The sequence below is a fragment of the Protopterus annectens genome, chromosome 3.part0 (assembly GCF_019279795.1).
Source record: "Protopterus annectens isolate FY-2018-M chromosome 3.part0, PAN1.0, whole genome shotgun sequence".
NCBI classification, from domain to species: domain Eukaryota; kingdom Metazoa; phylum Chordata; order Ceratodontiformes; family Protopteridae; genus Protopterus; species Protopterus annectens.
Genome location: NC_056731.1, coordinates 1,048,239,882 through 1,048,261,414, shown reverse-complemented (window position 1 = coordinate 1,048,261,414; position 21,533 = coordinate 1,048,239,882).

Sequence of the window (21,533 nt, the reverse complement as noted above, 5' to 3'; positions counted from 1 at the left end):
TGCGGGTCTGTGCTGTTTGGGTAAATGTCCATTGAGTGCCTCTGTGAAGGTGGGTGTGTGGCTTTTCACTGTATGTCATGGCTGTCAAAGTGGGTGTCATGGTGAGCTATGTGTTCGACATGGTGTGGTGCAGGTGTTGATCTTATCCTTTTGACCTGCTAGTCCAGTCTTTGCCGATGAGTGCATATGTCTACATTGGGTGATATATGGGTAACTCTCACTGGTCTGAATGTTTGGAGTTTAGAGAAGAGGGTTGCTGGTATACATGAGGCAGTTGCAACAGTGCCTCAGAATGGACAACTGCTCCAGGTTAATGAGTGAAAGCACAGATAACCACCCTTCAAACATGCCAGGAGGGTTGGACATAACTAGTAAGTACTGGGGCTACATCTGGTATGAATGAGTACTGCCGACAGTTCCCAGGTGTGCCACACTTCTTGATACAATAGCCTGGTGAAGTGCCAAGCCATAATGCTAGTTGAAGTGGTAGACAGGAAGAACTAGCATGATGTACCAGTTGAACAGAAGGCAGACTGTCTGCCACCTGTAATACTTTACCACAGCTGTGCAGTTCTCAGCAGCTTTGGCCACATTAAAGTTTAGTAAGCTCTGTAGTGCATGTGGTAACTGTGTAACACTATAGTAGATATACCTAGATAGGCAGGAGTTCTAATCCTAAAACTGGCAAGTGGTGTATGTGTGTGTGAATCGTGTACTGTCTGGCTTATACCATTTTTGACCTGTGTACTACCCTTTACACTTCCCATCACTCAAATTTAGTAGTCCTGTTGATGTCATCCACCTTAGAAGTACCTTTGGAAGAGGTCAAAATGTATAAGATCTGTGGTGCATCTGATAACTGCATAGTACTTTATTAGGAATACCTAGATAGGCAGGAGCTCTAATCCTAATGGTGGCAACTGTGTGTGTGTGTGTGTGTGTGTGTGTGTGTGTGTGTGTGAGAGAGAGAGAGAGAGAGGATCATGTCTTGTGTGGCTTATACCATTTTGAGGTGTATGCCATACACGGCTGGTGACCACTTCCTACTGCCATTACTTTATATAGTGTGGCAACAGCATTTGCCACTCATCCAGCAGGATAAACCATTGTACAGTCCATTGTACAGATGTGTCTGGAATATCCATGTTTGCAACATATACGTGGTCAGAACTGGTCTGTGTGCCTTAACAATGCCCATGTATTTGATATTATAGTCAAATAGGCCACAGTGAGTGTACTGACACATATGGCAGCATGGGATATCCTACCTGACTTAAACATCATGCTGATACAACATCTGCCACCTTCACAGGTGGGCAGCCTTGTAGGTGCAATACATGTGTCCAGATGCTTGGTTTTACAATTGAATGGTTCCTGTTATGGGACACATTAAAGGCTGGAAGAGGTGTGGACTGTCATATTGTAGTCCTAATAAGTATGTAACCAGAACACCTTGCATCTTAAGAGGGGTGTGTACACAATTTATATCCACTGTTTACCACTAATGTGTCACACATGACCCTACATTAGGCCATTTGTCAACCCCATTTTGCTGGCCTCTGTCCAAACATCTTGGCACTGACAAGTTGTGAGGTATGCTACAGGAATGTTGAATTCACGTCAGAGATGCCCCAGTTGTGGCCACTGTGATGCAATACAGTTAACCCCAGCACAAGCGAACGTGCACAGCAAGCAATATAGCTATCACATAAAGCAATATAGCTATTACTGATGGTTGTGTGCATGGTAAAGTGCATGCACTTCACATGCCTGGGGTATTGCCAGGCAACAACAGAACAATGTCATACTCACCAGCTTTAGGCTGCTATCCCATATGCAGACCAGAGGGTCCTAGGTAGTTGTGAGACAGAGTTATTGTCAGCAGACTCACAAGTGGCATTGGTACAGAATGGATGCAGCATTTCTGCACATCTACAGTACTAACCACAGTAATACACCATGTCCTGTCCTCATGATAGATGTGCACCTCTGTGCATTAGAAAACCCCATCCACAACTGCAAACAGACCTGACACATGCATGTAGATACAATACAGAAACATGTATGTCTGATACATTAGTGTACTAATCCCCACTGGGCCCTTACCTGCATGCTCCTTGTCCAGTGTGTGTGTGTGTGTGTGTGTGTGTGTGTGTGTGTGTGTGTGTGTGTGTGTGTGTGTGTGTGTGTGTGTGTGTGTGCAACCCACCTCCACAGTGTTTCCCTCAGTGTTATGGCTTGTGCATTGGGTGGGTGCCCCAAGTTTGGTGAGAAGCTCCTCAGTGGGTGTCAGTGGAAGCTGGATGTCTGGGCCTCCACCTGTAGCTTGCCAGTCCCTCGCTACAGCAGCAGCCCATTGTTGACAGGCATGGCAGATGAGGTCGGTGGCCCAATGCTGCACATGCTCATAGGTTCTGCTGTGCAGGCCAGCATCATTTACCCTGCGGACCTCACTGTTCCACAGAGCGGTCCTCTCCCACACATCTCCTGCTCTCCATCCAAATAACAGGGCATAATGTCCAATCACATATTGGGTGATGATGTCAGTTTCCCCAACAGAGAATGTTTGTAGACGAGCACTCTGCATGTTACCTGGAAGATATAAACAGGAAAAATGTCACAGTACCTCATACAGATGTCAAAATGCACATCAGCAGTGGTTATTACTTGCAAATAATCCACACTACACCAAAACCCTCCATGCTATCATGGCTATAGCAGCTTGTATTACACACCTGTCCCTGAGCTATCTTATTCCCCCCAATGTTGGACACTTGATTATATAATCCTCTATTCTCCATGCATTTCTTTGTAGAGGATTGACAGTGGGCATCTTCCATGTGGATGGTGTGTGGATGGTGGCAGGTCTGTGTTTGACTGTGGTGTGTGATGGAGCTGTGAACACATGCCTGAGTTCATGTAGGAGGCAGAGAGTGATGTTATTATGCTCCATGGAGATATGCTTTTATTGCCATCAGTAGGCAATAAGTACATGTTAGGCTGCAGTATTGCAGCGGTTAGTGTTTTCGCCTGACAGCAAGAGGTTCTCCCATTCAATCCTCGGCTGGAGAGCCTTCTGTGTGGAATCTGCATGTCCTCCCCCATGTTTGAGTGACGTAAAAAATATGCAGGTAGGTGCATGCGTGAATGGATGTGCCTTCCTTGAAGGTTGGGCATCGGGCTGGCAACTTGGCACCGTAAAAATCCACTGCCAATCATTAGCGGACCGGAGTTCTGCTGTGGTGACCCTTAACCAGGAAAAGCCGAAAGACATTAATTTTTTTTAGTAGGCAATATGTACATGCTCACCATTGCTGAGGGGATGAGTGTGGGTGATGTGCATATCCCCCTATACAACTGGCGTGGACAGGGTGGAGATGTTCCCAGCTAACCTGTGTGATGCAGGTTGTTTATATCCTATATCCATGGCATATGTGTATGAGGTGTTCTTTACCTCCAGTACAGGGTGAAATGTGTTGTTTCCTCTGAGACTGGCAACATATGTGGGGACACAGTTGCAATTGTTCTTGGTGGTGTGGATATGTCTGATTTATAGTCATAGTCAGCCTTACAGGAAGTTACCTGTGAACTTACATGCTTGTTCAGATATAGGTGGACTTGCTTCCATGTTGTTGCCTGCACCTATGTGTCCATGTACAGCCAATGTAGCAATCTATTATGTGGTTTGTGTATTGTTGCTGTCCACCAGAGGGGATTACTCTACCTTGGTGGAGGCTGGATATACAGGTCAGGTACTGTTGTGTCCATATAGCTATAGTGGATATAAAGGGTACACACCCCTGATACACTGCCTGGTATTTGTGCAATTGGAACATGACACCACAATAACTCATTTCATAACAATTCCCACCTGTAGTGTGACCTATAGCCTGTGCAATTCAATTGAAAATATAACAATTTGGTCTGTGAAAACATATGGAAATAATAATCAGTACAATAAGCCAGTTGAATGAGTGTGCAGACCCTTAAACTGATATGTTGTGTATGCACCTCTTGAGATGGTTACAGCATTCATTCATCTTGGTCTGGACTCTAACACCATGACACATCTTCACTTGGCAATAGTTGCTCACCTTCCTAGAAACACCTTGGATTGTATTTCAATGGAATTGTACAGGTTAGGGGTCACATTCAAGATCAGAAACATTATGAAATGATCTTCTGTGGTCTGATTGTCATACAGCACACATACCTGGCATTCCAACAGGAGTGTGTAGACTTGTAATATCCACTGTATATAGGTGTTGATATAGCTGGTAGTGGTAGGCATGGACAGAGGGTTATAACACAGGTGGACACCTGATAATCATGCATACTCTAGTGCCCATATCAGTGTCAGGACAATGCAACAATCAGTAGCTATACACACTTATGTCTGTTGTATGCACTGACACCGATATTACACACATGTGCAACATGCACAACCTATGTACCTGAATGCTTGAAACCCATGTGATGAGTTTTGTGCCTTCCAGCTGAACATATGGATACATACATGTGCTCAGGTGATACCTGGCATACATTTCTATTGTATGTTAGTACGGCACACTGTATTTACAGTCTTGCTGCTCAATCATACTTCTCAACCTGTTACAGCAGTACGTCTGGACAATGGCACACATAAATGGGTGTCAAAAGGGGCATCAGTATTGATACTGTATTAATATAGATGCACCATACATTAGTACATTGATTGCACAGTAGGGTATGACATCACTGTGATAACCTGGAAGAAGTCCAACAGTTATAAGTTGGCTATTATGTTACAATGTCATTGCTCACACACCTGCCAATGGTTTGGCTGACATAACATAGGTATATGTGTATGTGACTACAGATATCAGTCACAAATGTGCTTATTTTCCAGCAGATCACTGTACAGTTGAGTGTTATTAATTCAATATATCATATGCAGTTCAACACACATGTCTGCAACAGTGCATTACTATGCACATGCCCTCAATAGGTTTCTTAGCTTTACAAGGCAAACATGTGTCATACTCATAATCACAGGTAACATGGATATGGAAAACTTCCCATTAACTGTCCTAGAAGTGGCACAGTCACACCTGTTTGACAGACACCCTTGTGGTTGTCATATATAAGCTGGCCTTTCCCAGGGTAAGTCAGGCTCCTGAGCTGTGATCCTACCTCACAAACTCTCAGAGCATCACATCTGGACAAAGCCTAAAATGATGGGGGGATAAATAGGGACAGACTTTAAATATTCCTGTTAGAAACATAGGAAGTTCATAGAATTATACATTTTGCATTATGGTGAATATTCTTAAGGAAATGGAGTCTTAAACTCAAGTGTTTGTCATTATTTGATGACTTCAGTCCTCAGCTATTTGCCAGTAAGTACAGATTTCAGGAGGAACAGACAAAAATATATAATGGTAATATGTGGACATTCTGTAAAGATCTGTACAGTTGAGAGGATGACTGTGATATCTCCCACTGCAGCGAGGGCCAGATGCTATGGCCATAACAGCTGTTTAGCAGGACATTAGTACAGCAAGTCTTGTTGGGACATATATTCCTCCTAATCATATTTCTCATTATTACAGACCAAGTACTACATTCAATTACTTGATTACATGTTCCACTTACCTTTTTTCTTTCTTTTCTTTTCCACTTTATGTTTCTTTTGTTATCTCTCTCTCTTTGTACACTACAGGTATAGAGCTGGTTTGAATAGGTGTCATCATGGCTTTTGTAGGTGATTCTCATGACTAGTTGATGGCTTATGCACCTATTGGGGTTCCCCACTTGCTAATTGCATGCAGAGCAACTCTATAGCTTTTCCAATACCCAATGTCATGGCACACACTCCTATAAATGACTGCTCTATGTGGGTGTTGGCCCTTTCCCTTACTTGTGAGGAAGACATCCTGGAGTTGTGTGAGCTACTACCACTTACAACAAGACTTGTGGAGACAAGCCAACTAAATGGTAGGGAAGGTTCAGGACTTAGGGGCAGATTGTGAGTATTGCTGCTAGATGTTTGGAATACTGCTGGTTTAACAGGGTTTGTCTGCACATGCTACTTCTGTATGGATTTCAGTCTGACAAAGTTCTGTCTCTGCATGGCTCTCAACTGTAGGGCCATCCACATAATGGCCACAGTTAGCCTGTTATGTATGGGCTGTTCCCCATAGCATACTCTGGTGATTGCATTGTGTAAATGGTAACATCCATTTGTTTTTCTGACTTCATATCCCTCAGAAAAGGTATGTTACAACAAACCCTGTAACACCATCAACTTTCTCAGTGTATAACAGCAACATTTCAAGTGCGTCCGTGTATTTGGACTTCTGTCCACCAGTTATATCAGGCTTTGCCCAGATGTCATACAGTAGTAGGTTGATAGGTATACTGGTCTCATTATTATTTAGTGCTGTAATTACTGCTGCAGGGAAAGGTTGGGAAACATGTTGAGGTCTGTACATTCAAGTTTGGTGTATAGAGAATGCTCTTAGATGCCCTTGTAACATATTTTCTGTGGGGGACAGTAACACATGTTTTAAAACTAGGCTGTTAGAACATGTGAGACATATTACCTATAAGAAATATGACAGTTTTATAGCTGTACATTTGAATACATCTCATCATGGGGACAGTAGTGGGTCCCAAAGTACTGTTTTTGAAAAAGTCTGTTCCTCAGTTTGATGAAACATTCATAAAAGGACAATTGTTATGTACAGACTCAATATATTAATATTAACTGTAATATTTCATCCTGTAGGGGGTTACATGAGGAGTGTAATTGTAGGCTGTGTATTCAATTATATAATTAGGTGTTAATTGCTTCTTGTGATTAAGGCATGTATTTCTGGTAATGATTTACTCCTTGAAAGCTTTGGGCAAGACATCAGAGTATAATAAACATGTGTGAATTACTGGCTGGTTGTATTTTTCTTTGCTATGTTCAGACATTTTTTTTGTTTTACAGAATTTGGAGGTAAATTTGGACACTCAAACCCCTGAGAGAGAGAGGGGTGAGGACAGCAATAATGTGTTGTGAAGCCGAAATGGACAGCTATGTATGGGGCGACATTTGTTTTGGGGGGGGCATATTGCTCCCTTTTTTTTTTTAAGGTGAGAGTGTGATGATGGGGAAGGATAGTAGGTATATTTGGGGAGGTAGGTTGGGTAGGAGGACAGACAAGACAACATACAGGGGCAGTATATGACACATGTGGGGGTTAAACACCTTGGATGCGGAGGGGTGTTTGGTAATCAGAAGCCCACAAGCACCCAAATTGATACAGTGGAACTGAGGTCCCCACCCATGGGCAGTCACCACTGCACCTTCATGGCCACAAAGGTGGCTGTGCTGGGGGCTAAACAGGAGGGGAAGGCTGACCCCCTAAATGTGCCATGCAGCCCTCAAGCTGATATAGCAGATCTCCAAATTTCTTGCGGAGCTCGCTACTCACCAGACCCTGGACTTGGCTTCAGGTGACAGGATCATGTCTGTGCCTGCACCTGGGGGGGGGGTGAGCACCATCCCCTGAGGTGGTTCCACCCAAAGGTGCTGCAGGAACAGTGGATGAGGACGTCCCGGGGAGGGTCCCAGACAATGCTGGGGCCTTGTGCCAGGGTCAAATGAGGAGGAAGAGGTGGATCTGCTGGAATCAGCCTTCCCATACATGCCATAGTGTTGCAGTTTTAGAACATATGTTGGTTAGTAATGGTAAACACATTCCAGGATTAGTTATAACAGCATGCATGATTATTCCCATTAACCCAAAAACAACAGATTTGGAACATTTGCATAGCAAACAGAAACATGCATATATGGAAACACAGTGGGCATTACAATGGCATGCAGTTTACATTGATAACAACAGGCCACCAATGATAGTATTTGAACAGGGAACATTAACTGGAATACATTTCAACATTTGTAGAACATGTCCCAACAATAGACTTGGTGGAAAACATATCCATACATTTATGCATTTAGATTTTTGGGAGAGAGAGAGAGATGTCAGTTAACCAATGTAGATTATTCCAGTAGTCACAGCTTTAATGATCATTGCTCTACACATCACACTACAGATATTATTACAATAACTATGGTGTTAGGTTGGGCAGTGGTATGTTTGTACACAGTATAATTACAGCCTTCTTATAGCTACTATATACTTTCTCTTACCTGGAAGACCTGTGAAGGGAATACTTGTTAATACTACATGACTGTTTCTACCCATATTCACATAGTCAGGGTTACATATGTGCACTCATACTGTGCGCGCGCGCGCGTGTGTGTGTGTGTGTGTGTGTGTGTGTGTGTGTGTGTGTGTGTGTGTGTGTGTGTGTGTGTGTGTGTGTGTATGTGTGCTACTGACATACTCTGCCTTGATTTCTATTGAGTCACCCTGGTTGTTGGTAGCAGGGACTAGTAACTGTGACAGCATGACACTTTTGAACATTTCTTGGGAGAGATAACTTGGTGCATGTACTTATCTTGCTGTCATTTGCAGCCTTGGGGTTTGACTGTGGATGTTGGACACAGTATTACTTCTTATAGTTACTTTATACCCTATTTCACCTGGAAGATCTATTCAGGGAATTTATGTTGACACTACCTGACTGTTTCTACACATATTCACAAAATCCTACTTGAAATTATGCATACTGCCACTCCCTACACTCATAACATGGCTGGTTCTGCTAAAAATGCAACATGTTTATGTTTCACGAGAATGAGCTATTGAGAAACAGCTGTAACTTCCTTGAATGTTTTCTTTATTATTCTCTCTTGGTTGTACAATCTGACCTTGTGATTACAATATTCTTTTATATATATTCCTATACATACCTTTTGACATAGTACACTGTAGAAAACAGTGGTTAACACAACATTAACTTTTGACACTCATGTTGCTAAAGTAGTTAGAAAGACCTTCTACATTGCCCACCTGATCATGAAGGGATTCACATCCAGATCTAGTGAGGTCATTGTTCCCCTGTACTCTTCACTTATCAGACCAATGATCGAGTACAATGCCCCATTCGGGATGCATCTCACCCGACATCTCCAGCAATTGGAGAGACCCCAAAAGTTCCTCACCAAAAGGATAAAGGGACTCCAAAATCTGTCATATGCTGCCAGATTGTAGAAACTCCAGCTCTATTCAGTCGCATACCATCTGCTCAGAGGTGACATGTGCCTGACATACAAGGCCATGTCCAACCCGGAATTAATGGACATGTTCCACCTCAAAAAATCCAAATCCACCAAAACCACTAGAGCAAGTGACTTAAACCTTAGCACGGATATAAATAGGACGTGCTGGAGGGATAGATTTATCACTCAGAGACTCCCTATGCTGTGGAATAAAATCCCGGTCCATGTGAGGCAGAGCACCTCGCTGGCTCTGTTCAAGAGAAATCTTGACCTGTGGATGGGAGATCATAGGTTTACCCTGGGAATCATCTCTGTGTCACTGCTGGACAGAGGCACAACAAACTAATGGGCACAGTATTTTTTCATATAAGGGGTGGCGTAAGCCACAAAAATTTGGGCTAGGCTTATAAATGCCTTAGGGCAGATAGCCTAGTATAAACCTATGAACCTATGAACCTATTACTATTCTGGTATCAGATTTTGGTGCAAGAAACTTTCCAGTCATACAGTACCAGAGTAAACACAGCCAGTCTGGGGTTTTCACTTTTATTGACAGGTAATTACACTTTTATTGATATATAACCTATATGTCACTATTACTCTCCTACTGGCTTCTTCAGTCACTAAAAACCATACCCGTTTTTAAATACGGCAAGGTGACATTCTACTCCATTTTATTTGCCTTACATAATACCAGCTAGATTGTTACTCACCAACCTCGCAACACAGCCTTTACAGCCTGCTGGCTTGGGTTTCCAAGTTCACAGCCCTCTCATCTGCAGCTGTACAGGAGATAAGAGAAAACATTCATGCATACCTATCCATCAAATACACAGGCTGAACTTTGGAGAACACTTATTTTGACTAATACTTACACACGGCTGGAGCATTCCCCGCTCAGGCATCTTAGACCCATTGGTACAAAGGGTCCCTCTTCCTCTGCTTCAAGTCAGCAAAGTGGTGCTGGACCTGCTCACCAGTCCAAGGGATGCCAGTGGCAGTGGTGAGATCTCAGGCAAGTTGGTACTAGGCCTCCACTTTGTATTGGGAGCCCTGGTACTGGTCCTGCAGCAGTCACCCTTCATGGTCTTTAATGAGGAATCCAAACATGACCCTGGACTCCTGAATGCCCCAACACTGCACCCAAAAGTGCACACCTTCACCTGCACCTACCATAGTGTCTACAGTGGGGAGCTACAACTGGTTATGAGCTGTATTCTTGCCTGTGTAGTTTAAATAGGGCTAATTTCCCACCCTTTACCATGACTGGGCAGTTTTTAAACTGCTGAGCTAAGCTAAGCACTGGGCAAACCTGCTTAGCTAAGATAACTATTGCTTACCAGTGAGCAAATCCACTTAGCTATGCTAAATCTTGCTTAAACTTTAAATTTCATTGACACCCCACATTTAAGGCTGCTACACTACACTGGTTAGCATATACATAATAATATTCACTACCTATTTATGAAAAATACAGTTTAGTTGTGTTGCACATATGAGAATGGGTTGACTGTTGTGGGGCTTAAACCATGACTGACTGCATGCTAGGTAAATGCTCTAACCACTATGCTATTCCAGTTTCACTACTAGCAGTGTGTATACTTCTATTTAGCTTCGATGTTTAAACTCTGCTGTGCATAGCTGCATGACAGGCACACCCACTCAGCTACACTTAAACTTTATTGCGCACAGGAAAAAAGATTAAGGAATATATTTTAAATATTGCTATTAGGCACTTAGAACATTGATAGAATGACAGCCTTTGGATTAGCATGAAATTTCTGATGGATGTAGAGTCTTAAACTCAAATATTTGACATTATTTAATTGTTTATTTTATTTTATTTTATTTTACATTTGTTAACCGGGAAATTCCAACTGGACCAGGTCCATTTTCAGCGGAGGCCCGGGGAGAAAAGCTCCAACATCAAGTTATACAAATACAGTACATCCAGCATAATACACAAAACAGGTTACATCATGTATGCTGAGCATCGTAATATAACAAGAAATTAATAAAAACACTCCAGGTAAAAGAAGATATAGAACATGGGTAAAAAAGACAATGTCAGTTATACATTGGTAAGAAAAGGAAATATATCAAGTAAGATTGTACAGTTAAAAGTACCCTTTCATATGACCAAGCCTACAGGGGATCAGAGCTCCAGCATGTGATCAGAGAGGAATTTGGGGAGTTAATAGTAGTATGGCTAGGGTTATGTGATACAAGGGCATAACCAGGTACTAAGAAGGTGTGATTTGAGGGAGATTTTGAATATGGATGTGGAGGGGACAGTGGACACGGATAGGGGAAGAGAGTTACAATTTCTGGCGACCGTGTGGGAGTAGAGCACTTTCCCTGCATTATTGTTAGCCTTGGTGATGGAGATGAGAGATTTTTCACTGGATCTTAGGTACTGGTTTGCAGTATAAATAGTAAGTAGGTTGGATTTGCAGTAAAAATAGTAAGTAGGTTGGATAATTAGGGTTTTTTTCAGGATATTTGAGAATATTGTAGGCTGTGTCCAGCTGGTGATAGTTAAGTAGCTGTGGTAGCTCAAGCCATTTTAGTTCTTTTAGTGCAGCACAGTGATAGGTTCTATAGGTTGAGTTGGTAGCAAACTTGGCTATTTTATTGTAGCATGATTCTAGTTTGTCTAAGTCACATTGTCTGATTTGGGTAAAGATTGGTGCTGCGTATAATAGAGTTGAGAGGAGGTGGCTTTGTGCAAGAGTGACTTTTGTTTTTTGTGAGAGAAAGGACTTATGCCTGTGTAGGGAGCCTAGTTTTTTGTGTACTAGTTTTATGGTATATGTGATGTGAACATCAAAGTGGAGAATATTACCTATTTCAATGCCCAGAAGTTTGGTGTAGTTAGAAGGGGAGATGGTGGTGCCGTCCTTAGATGTTATGGTAAAGGAGAGTTTTTTTTTTTATCTATTGGGGTAAATAGTAGCAGTTTTGTCTTTTTGGGATTTAGAATTAGTTGGATACCAGATATCCATTTTTCTACTGAGATAAAGGTATCTTGAGTGAGTGTATGTAGGGTGGTGGGAGATGAGGCGTAGCAGATCAGGGTTGAATCATCCGCATATTGTATGAGTGTGGCATGTTGTGTAGAGCATTTGCGGTTATTTGTGAAAATAGAGAACAATAGCGGGCCCAGTATAGAGCCCTGTGGGACTCCTATGGTGGTTGGAAGTTGTGTAGACAGAGTTCCTTTCCACTGGACTGATTGTTGCCTGGCAGACAAGTAGCTTCTGAACCAGGCTATAGTAGAGGAGGTGAAGGATAATGATGTTAGTGAGTCTAGTAGAATGGAGTGGGAGACCATATCAAATGCTTTTGAGAGGTCTAGGAAAATGACTGATACATATTTGGTATCATTCTTGTGAAGGTTTATATAATTAGTGAAGGATAGAAGGGCTGTGGTAGTGCTGTGATGTGGATGGAAACAGTGTTGTGTGGTAGATAGTAGATTGTGTGTGTTAAGAAATGTCATCACTTGCAAGTGGAAGCATTTCTGAAGAATTTTGGATAAGGGGCAAAGGATGGCAATAGGTCGGTAGCTGGAGAATTCATAAGAATTACCTCCTTTATGGACAGGAATGATGTGAGATACTTTCCAGAGTTTGGGTATGTAGGATTCTAGTATGGAGCGGTTGATAAGGATGGAGACAGGATATGATAGGGAGTCACTACCCTTTTTTAGGTATGCAGCAGGTATGTTATCAGCTGCTAGTCTGGTTGGCTTTAGTTTTAGGAGGAGTTTTTTGATAGTTGAGGTGGGCACTGGTGATAGGCTGAAAGAGGGGGTGGTGTGGGATAGGTTAGGTTGTGATTGAGGTAGACTGTTTTTGGTTATTTGATTGGACAGGACTAAGATGGATTTAGTAAAATGGTTATTAAATTGAGAAGCTATGTCTAGGGTATTGTTAGTAGAGATGGGTGCTGGGGTTGTGGTTTTGCCTGGATTTAGTAGGGAGTTAATGGCATGCCAGAATTTTTGTGGACTATTTGAATATTTCCTTTGGGCGCTAAGAAAATAGTTTTGTTTGTTTATTTTGGATTCAGCCTTGGCCTTGTTTCTAAGCTGCTGATAGTATTGTCTGGAGCTAGGGGTTTTGTCAGTTTTCCAGATTTTCCAGGCTTTATTTCTAGCTTTTAGTAAGGCTCTGGTGTCCCTATTTAGCCAGGGTGCATAGTTGGCTTTAACTCTGATCTTTCTGCTGGGAGCTAGACTGTTAAGGATGTTAGAGAAGTTAGTATTGAAGTAGTCTACTGCCTGGTCTAACCCAAGTGTCCATAGTGGTTCACAGTTGCAGTGGCTTATGACAGTATTTAGGTATCGTGGGGTAAGGTTACGGTCATCTCAGACAAATTTGTGGACTACTGGTTTGGGGTGATTGGAGTGTTTCTGGAGTAGGAAGATGGGGAGATGATCAATTAAGTCATCTGGGAGACAGCCGACTGTATAGTTTTGTTTGGGATAGTTGTTTAGTGTCCAGTCCAGTATGGATTCTCTCTTTGTTTTCTCATCTATTCTTGTTGGTTCTTTAATTAGTTGAGAGAACCCATATAGACTGATATGAGTAGAGGGGCTGCTGGAGTTACAGGCTGCCCAGTCAGTGTTAAGGTCTCCTAGTAGGATTGTTTCCTGAGGTAGATTGTCCTTTGTCCAGTGTAGGATGTCTTCTATTATGAGCGAGTTGTTGCCTGGAGGTATGTAGCAGCATATTATATTGATCTTCTTGGTGTTCCTTATGGATAGGACAGAAAATAGGACTTCAGCATTTTGAAAAGTGGGTGGTGTGGTGTTCAGGAGCTGGAGATTAAGGGTGTTTTTAAAAAGAATGGCTACTCCTCCTCCTTTCCTGTTTGTTCTATCAGATCTAAGTGTATTATACCCTGGGGGAAGAAAGTCTTCATCTTGGATTCTGGGTTTAAGCCAGGTTTCTGTAATGGCAAGTATATCAGAGTTGTAGTGGGCTATGAATGCATGTAGGTCTGTTAGCTTGTTGGCAATACTTCTTATGTTGAGATTTAGGATTAGCAGATCAGATGTTTGTCTAGCTGAGAGGGGACCTGGATTTGGGTGAATGTCACCAGAGGTTAACAGAGTTTGTAGGAGTGCCAGTATGTGTTTTTTAATATTAATTGTTTGTGAGCTTGGTCTATGAGAGTTTTTCTTAGTGTGGAGAGATAGTGTAATTTTTGTTAGTGTGTAATATGTAGTTGTAAGATGTATGATTGTTTAAATTACAGTTAAAATTTCTGTTTGTAAGGAAGTTAGAAAGGTTAGCGATAGTAGAGCTAGTGATAGGGATGTGAGTGTGGGTAACATGATACTACTTTGAGTGAGAAGTACAACTAGGATTCCTGGTTGGTTGTGTGTGAAGGTAGAGTTGTGTTGTCTGGGAATGTGTTGTTGGGAGTGGAATCAGTGTGGGATGTAATTGGATTGGGGGCGGGGGGTAGGATGAGTGGGTTGGGCTAGTTGTTAGGGAATTAGGGGTTGGACTACTGGTCAGGTGATTAGGGGTTACAATAAAAGTAGAAGTAGTGGGGGGGCGGGTGGTAATAGGGGGCAGGGAGGGAAGCGGAGCAAGCCCAAGCACAGCGAGGGTGAGCAAAGCGGGCTAACACTGACTACAAGTGTTTCTTTAGGCTTTGGTAAGTATGTAGTGTTAGCTTAAATTGTAATATGCTAAACTGAAATTTTAACTGTAATTTAAACTGTATGTTTGCACTAAGTTATAGACTATGTTATGGGCACAGAGTATAATTTTCTGACATTCTTAAAAGGATATAGAATTAAAGCTGGGGTTAGTTACAGATGAAACAGGAGAGGAAATGAAATGCTATTTTATAGATTTGAGTATTTCTCAAAAGAAAATTTACTTTAGTTTGGTGGGGGGGGGGGGGCACTAATTGGAGAGCAATATACTGCTGTTTATTCCTGGTGATGTATTCATCAGTACAGAGGTTTGACTAAGGAACTATACAGCAGAAATGTACTAATACACTCACTAACATTTGTTTAAATTAATGCAGGAAAGGTATATTACTGTCTAGACACTTGGAAGTTAAGCACCTACATTAGTGTTTAGTCTCTTTAGTTGCAGGACAAGTGTTTGTGGGTGCCCAGTGCTCAAGAGAAAAATTTGAAATTTCCACTGCTTGATATGATGGGTAGAGACCTGCTTGACCTGAAGGATGGTTTGGATTACTGAAAGAAAACAGAAGAAAAATGTAAGAGAGCATTAGGTTAAGGCAGCACATACTATGTGACCAGTCAGATTGAACTTTTGTTTAGCAATAGTCAATAACAAAAACATCAGGCAATGGTTATTCCTCCTTCAGCACCTGATAACATAAAATCTTTTCTTATGGCAATATACAAAAATAAAATGTAAATATATAAAGCAGTCCTCTACTAAATTAAGCAAGATACACTTTCAATATATTTAACAACTAGTCAATGCAGTTAGACAGAGCAGTGAAATGCAACACGTGAAATAGCTCTTCTGGCTCTTTAACAGTAATCAAGGAAAACAGAACATATCTAGGTCCATATGTGACAGCAGTTCATTAAGCAGAATTATCTAAAGGCATCCTGCAGTGTTAAAAATAACAGAAACATATAGTATAAGCTGTTGTACTAAAGAATTACGAATTAAACCACTATGTACAACATACCTTGAATGCAAAAACTTACAGCAGGATGATTACACACCAAGGGAGACAAACAGCTGCTGTTGGATTTGAAACAAAAAAAAACAAAATGGCACCCTGGGTTTAGATTACCTCAGGCTACCCAATACAGAACAAGAGCTGGAGGAGGGAGTCGTAAAGACTACAGGGAAGCAGAAGGCTAGCCAATGGTTAAATGAACTCTGCAGACACTCACTGTGAAATGCAAAAGGAATAGAAACCACTCAGTGAACCTTAAGAAAAGGTAGGCTACTTTGCACAGTCACTCTACTTTATACTATAAAATCAAGGCAAGTGTAGACATTATCCAATTTTACCCTGACATTCCTAAAAGGATATAGAATTAAAGTTGTGGTTAGTTACAGATGAAACAGGAGAGTAAATGAAATTCTATTTTATAGATATGAGTATTTCTCAAAAGAAAATTGACTTTAGTTTGTGTGGGGGGGGGGGCACTAACTGGAGAGCAATATACAGCTGTTTATTCCTGGTGATGTACTCATCAGTACAGAGGTTTGACTAAGGAACTATACAGCAGAAATGTACTAATACACTCACTAACATTTGTTTAAGTTAATGCAGGTAAGGTATTTTACTGTCTAGACACTTGGAAGTTAAGCACCTATATTAGTATTTAGTCTCTTTAGTTGCAGGACAAGTGTCTGTCGGTGCCCAGTGCTCAAGAGAAAAAATTGAAATTTCTACTGCATGATATGGGGGGCAGAGACCTGCTTGACCTGAAGGATGATTTGGATTAATTAGCATTTAGTCTCTTTAGTTGCAGAACAAGTGTCTGAGGGTGCCAGTGCTCAAGAGGAAAATTTGAAATTTGCACTGCTTGATATGGGGGGGGGGGGCAGAGACCTGCTTGACCTGAAGGATGGTTTGGATTAATTAGTATTTAGTCTCTTTAGTTGCAGGACAAGTGTCTGTGGCTGCCCAGTGCTCAAGAGAAAAATTTGAAATTTCCCCTGCTTGATATGGGGGGGCAGATACCTGCTTGACCTGAAGGATGGTTTGGATTAATTAGTATTTAGTCTCTTTAGTTGCAGGACAAGTGTCTGTGGGTGCCCAGTTCCCAGAGAAAAAATTGAAATTTCCACTACTTGATATGGGGGGCAGAGACCTGCTTGACCTGAAGGATGGTTTGGATTAATTAGTATTTAGTCTATTTAGTTGCAGGACAAGTGTCTGTGGGTGCCCAGTGCTCAAGAGAATAATTTGAAATTTCTACTACTTGATATGGGGGGCAGAGACCTGCTTGACCTGAAGGATGGTTTGGATTACCTGAATGCAACAACTTACAGTAGAATGATTACACACCAAGGGAGACAAACAGCTGCTGTTGGATTTGAAAAACATTTAATGACTTAAATTCCCAACTATTTGCCAGACAGGTGCAGATTTTAGGGAGAACACACCAAAAATATGAAGCAGATATTTGGACATTATGCGAAAAGCTGTACAGTTGAAAGGTATGGCTGTCTTTTATTTTCTCCACAGACACTAAATTGTCTGTGGAGACTTTCATTCATTTTGAATTGCTGAATGGCAATTCTCAAGTGCAGGGGACATGTGTATTGTGAGAACATTGCTCTCGGATATGCCCCCTGCACTCGCACACAGAAACTTGTCCGTTTTACAGCATGGCAGCGTGCATTCATACATATGCATGGCACACTGCCATGCTGCACAGGAACAAGAATAAGAATAAGCTATTCTTGCATGCAAGTTTGCTGAATCTGTGCTTTTGACTTCTGCAAAAAGAACATTTAAGTTACAAGCTCTTTTGTTGATTCAACTTCATCTTATTTTTCACAATGATAGGTTAACTTTAAAACAAATCATTAATTTTGGTTAAGATGGTTTCGGAGTCTATCCTAAGCCAGGCTTTTCAGAGTTTAGCTTACACCAGACTATGCATCCCTCTGTTTCCTATATAGAACCAAAAAGTAAGGAAGAAAGAGTTTTGCACACCCTGCATGTCCACAAGCAACTCATATACTACACTGACAAGACAAAAACTTTAGGGAATTCTGATTGATTGTTATTTTCTAATGTTTGTTTTCTAGGAACTTAAAAAAAGGGACATCCTGTGTCAAAACATACAATTTGTAAATGGTTGGCCTATGCTATTGCCTTTTGTTGCTCTCACCATAACAAGACACTTCAGTCAGGGTCAAGGCCAGCTCTACCAGGGCTTTGGCTACTTCTATGGCTTTTTTCAAAGAGTGATACTAGAATTTGCAACTTGCTCACCTGTACTTACCTTCACCAAGCAAGACAAATTAGATTCCTTTTCTGTCTAGAGCATGGTTTTCTAGGCCTTTGCTTGAAGGACTCTGGGATTCTGATCCATTTTCCTCTTCCCTTTCTTTCTTTCCTTCTAAGCTCTGGTACTCTACCCATATAGCTCAAGTTACTGCAACAGTAGTCTACTGAAAAACATAGTACAGTTATTGCAGTAGGAACACCCTACATCTGCCACTCCCCCTTGTTTTACTACATTTCATGCCAGAGTGTGGATAATTTCTCTTCCCTGTTTTTCTTGCACTTTCTTAGTGTACAGGGTTCTGATATCCCTTATACTTAGGCAAAAAAGTTCTGAAGGTTTGACTTCCTAATCACTCATTTTATACCGCTTTCCTCAAGCTGTTTAGTAGGTAGGGCATATGGAAGATGCCCTTAAGCTTTAGAAGCTGGCCAGTCATCATAACCTGAATAGGATATAAACCATATAGCCTAGGCTCCTGCAACAGTGATCTATTTAAATGTCTACTATTACAGTAAGTTTACTTAAACAACTGCATTTTCCTCATGTCACACTCTTCATGTTACTCAGACTTCTTGCTTTTAACAGAATCATATACCTGGCTGACAAGTAAATTCTTGAACAATAGTCCATGCTCTAAGAAATGCATGCTGCTTTTGGATTTCAGAACTACCGAATACAATCTTTGTAGGGATGTAGTTGGATATATATTATGGCCACGCCTGGAAAGACATTAAAACAAGAAATAAATTAATAGATGATACAGATTGTTAAAAGGAACAGTAAAGCATCTGAATACATAACTGAAAGATGCAGCGATTTTACTAGGAGAGTTGTTGATAAAGGCAGACCACTGCAGCAATCTGTGTCATACTGACATCAAACTACACATAATACAGATGCATAATATAATTCCCTAACTTACTACCCTCCAATGGAGTTCTTAAAATTGGTACTGTAACTTCTGATGGTTGTATCCTGAGACTGTTGACAAAAATCATGATATATTCCTATACATTAAACATTTTTTTCATATTTCTTGAACTATAGCATTTACCAAAGGAGTGTAAATGGCAAAATGTTCAGTGCAAACTAATATTTACATTTGTCACTTTCATTATATTGCAGGACTTAAACTACATTTCATAAGTGACAACAAACACAGTAAATATTAACTTTTGTGATATTTTATAACCAACTTAACATATCTCAACAACCACTCAAGAAACCCTACCAGTAGTATGTTTTCTTATAAGGCTTAGCAGTTCTGCCTATGCCACTTGATTGTTGAGACAATTGTTGTAATATGAACATGATTATAATCTAAATAAATAGTATATGAACAAAATTCAAGACTCCTTTAGCTGCACTAGATAGAGTTCAAATAGTGTACTGGCATTCCATATCACGTGAACTTTGAAATTAAATATTTCAATTGCATGTATGCAGCATATTTTTTTCTTAATTATTGCTATAAATATGAACCAGTTATATTGGATGTCTGGTGGGGTCCCTAGAATGATCATTAAGTCTCTCTCTTGCTCTTTCTCTCTCTCACACTATCATACCCCTCTCTTCTAGCTTACTTTCCCTCTCAGATGTTTAATGGCAAATTGGAAAAGAAGCTGCAGATATAACTATTTATTTCATATAACTACACAAAAGATTATCCTGTGGATTCAATAAACTCTGTGTAGACTTAGCACGGAGCCTGCACAAAGTTTATGTGTTTGGATGATGGGCAGCTGTGCTAACTGCATATGAATACTGCGCAACATGCTTACACAAATCCAAAGTTTTGTGGCTAGCAGCATTGTTGCCAGTCAAAGAAAGAAGTAACAAAAAAAACACTTAAAACTGAATAAAATATAAACGGCAGTTCACGGACTCTACTGGCAGCAAATTTAGATGAAAGAGAAATTGAGGCAAGATGTACAAGGTGGTTACCAAGAGATGGGTTTTCAAGGAGCCAGGCCCAAGAGGAGGAACTGGAGAACATAGATGTAGCAGTGGATTTACCCCCCACCCCCCACCAAATTTGATCCCACTTGTTTGCTTCAAGGGGGAGAAGATGATTTTCAAGAATTAGTAAATGATGACTACACCATTGTTTTTAATAATCAGAAAGACTTTAAAGTTTACAGTTACTCTGTTGTGAACATTGATACAGATGTAGCAAATTTATTAGCTAGAGGCATGACGCTCATGCCAACAAGATCTTTTGATTTCACTACAACTGTTATATACATGAAATTGTTTTTGAAAAAGGTGAATTTTCCTTGTTGTATCATGACAGTTTGCACAGAACTAGTGACAACATATGGAATATTAGTTTGATTCACAACCCTCCCATGCACCCCAAACTCACCTTTTGAGAAATTATGTGAAAAAGATCTTAAAAGTTTGCAGAAACACAAGAATACACATGATGTAAATAATTTAAATGAAAGTGAGTTAACTATTTTCGAGTTCCTGTAAAGAGAAAAAAATAAGGGTTATGAAACCCGGCAAGGGGGGAGGGGTGGTTATCATGGGAGTGGAGATGTATCAAAGAAAAATGCAGGAGGTTTTGAACACTGATACATATAAAAAAAGCCTCATTAAATCAGTTGAACAGAGCATATAGGTTCATAGGTTCATAGATTAGTACTAGGCTAACTGCCCTTGCAAGCCATTTTAAGCCTAGCCAATTATCCCTTGTGAGATTCAAACCCTGCACCTTGTGTTTGCAAGGCAAACACTTTAACCATTAGGCCACCCTCCCAACCCCAATAAATTCCCACTGTCAGTCTCGAACCCAGGACCTTGGTAACATTAGTCTGTATGACCTACCACTAAGCCATGCTTAGACGGATTCATTCACAGTTAAGTGACATTTTCATGGAAAGGAGAATAGACATTCACCTTTACAACTATTTGAACATTATTACACCTACAGTACCTGTGTTCTTCGGCATCCCTAAAATTCACAAGCGTCTGTCTAACCCTCCCATGAGACCACTTGTGGATGGTAAGGATTCCATCACTTCATCATGTGCCCAATATCTGGACTATTAACTTAAGAAAATTATAGAGAAGGAACCACAGATTTGTAAGGATTCGTGAAGTTTCCTAGCACAGGTGAATGAAATTGTCTATGACATCAATGACACTTTGGTGACCATTGACGTCAAAGACCTTTATACCGTCATTCCCCAAGACATTGGCTTGGAATGGGTGAACGAGATGACAAGGTAACCCATGTCACTACTACTTTAATCTCTGAATATTTAGAACTAGTCCTCAGTAATAATTTTATTACTTTTGACAAAAATTATTACTTACAGAGCAGAGGGGTGGCCTTGGGCTCACCATGTGGCAGGGCTTTGGCCAATATTGTAATGGTGT